Consider the following 1,942-nt stretch of genomic DNA (forward strand, 5'->3'; position numbering starts at 1 on the left):
CACATCATCATGTAGCAATTTCACATATCCAGTGGCCTTGAGGTTTCCATTGATGAAGAATGGACCCACTATCGTTGTACCCCATATACCACACAAACCATCACTTTTGTTGTTCCAACAGTCTTGGAGGGATCCATCCAATGTGGGTTAGTGTCAGACCAATAGCGGTGGTTTTGTTTGTTAACTTCACCATTCACATAAAAGTTTGCCTCATCACTGAACAAAATCTTCTGCGTGAACTGAGGGTCATGTTCCAATTTTGTTTTGCCCATTCTGCCAATTCTGTGCACCGATCTGGGTCATCCTCGTTGAGATGCTGCAGTAGCTGGAGTTTGTAAGGGTGCCATTTGTGAGTAGCTAATATCCGCCGAAGGGATGTTTGATTAATGCCACTCTCCAGTGACATGCGGCGAGTGCTACGCTGTGGGCTCTTGCCGAATGAAGCTAGGACAGCCACTGATGTTTCTTCATTAGTGACAGTTTTCTTGAGTCCACATTTTGGCAAATCAAACACTGAACCAGTTTCACGAAACTTAGCAAGCAGTTTGCTAACTGTAGCATGGGAGATGGGTGGTCTCGTAGGGTGTCTTGCATTGAAATCTGCTGCAATGACCCGGTTACTGCGTTCACCAGATATCAACGCAATTTCGATCCGCTCCTCACGTGTTAACCTCTTCGACATGTCAATGGCTGTGAACAAAGAGAAACTTGTAAATAACTCATGAAAGAATAAAGTTACATTGAAACCAAGCACACCATTGTGTTTCTTGTGACATTACCAATGTGTCACAAAAAATAGAGTTGTATCCAAGATGGCCAACTTCTAAATGGCCACCATGGTCACCACCCATCTTGAGGAGTTTGCCCCACCCTGTAGAGTGTGATTAAAGTGGTGGGTGAGTTCTTTTACATTTTGAGAAAAGCCAATTGTGTCGTGGTCTGGGTGGTTTTCCACAGCATCAGCTCCTCCCCACTGGGTGGAGTCTTTGTTGCTCCTCACCTGATGGCAATCGTACCAGCAGTATTTATGACCGGCGCACTCAACTGGTCTTCGCCAGATTATCTGCCAACTTTAGTCAGTTCTCGGCCTCACGTCCGTTCCTTGGTGACTAATCGTGTGTATTAACCGAATCTCTGTTTTTCTCGTCAGCCTCTGAAACCCACCTACCAAGCTCTCCTGGATACCAGTTTGCTGCCTGCCTCCCTGCATTGCATGCAGCACCCACCTGGACCTCTCCTGCCTCCCCCCTCCACGCAACCCCCACCTGCAAGCTTGTAAGACAGCTCAGTGTACTATCCGTAGATTCACTCGCAAACCTCTGTGGGATTCCCCTGACTGCTCTGTCCTCTGTTTCAGTGCCCTGGCCCGCCACAGTTTCCCCTGCCCAGTACCTGCACCCAGTTATCCCTGCCATCTAGTTATCACCACAGTATTTTTCTCTCGCCTCAGACATCTAGTTTATGTTCATTGATTCTAGTCTGCACTTTCTGTTAGCCTCTGAGCATTGTAAAATAAAATCTCTTTTCGTTACACCTCACCCCTAGCCTCCGGTTTTGAATCTGCACTTGAGTCCATCCCATGTCCACGGGCCACTGCGCCTGACAAATTGAGTCTAATAACAGATTAAATGCCATGTTTATGGTGTCATTTTTAGGATCATGAATGTTAAAATCACCCACAATAATTATTTTATCTGAGCTGAGCACTAAGTCAGATAAAAGTCTGAGAAATCAGACAGAAACTCTATGTAAGGCCCAGGTGGATGGTAGATGATAACAAATAAGACTGGTTTTTGAGTTTTGCAGCTAGGGTGGTCAAGGCCAAGCATCAGACTTTCAAATTAATTAAAAGTCTGTCTTGGTCTTTGGTTGATTAATAGGCTGGTGTAAAATTGTTGCACTTTGAGAATTCTGATAGTATGAAGGGAGAGACCTCATGTTT

General features: G+C 45.4%; 1 long non-coding RNA gene across 1 annotated transcript; it reads left to right on the forward strand.

Moving 5' to 3' along the window:
- The first annotated feature begins 933 nt into the window (after window positions 1-933).
- On the forward strand, window positions 934-1,538 carry LOC120743591. Its single transcript, XR_005698240.1, has 2 exons — window positions 934-1,275; window positions 1,358-1,538. It is a non-coding gene; the product is annotated as an uncharacterized LOC120743591 (long non-coding RNA).
- The last annotated feature ends 404 nt before the right edge of the window (window positions 1,539-1,942 follow it).

Source organism: Simochromis diagramma, unplaced genomic scaffold (assembly GCF_900408965.1).
Source record: "Simochromis diagramma unplaced genomic scaffold, fSimDia1.1 OVJJ01000116.1, whole genome shotgun sequence".
In the NCBI taxonomy this organism is placed as follows: Eukaryota; Metazoa; Chordata; class Actinopteri; order Cichliformes; family Cichlidae; genus Simochromis; species Simochromis diagramma.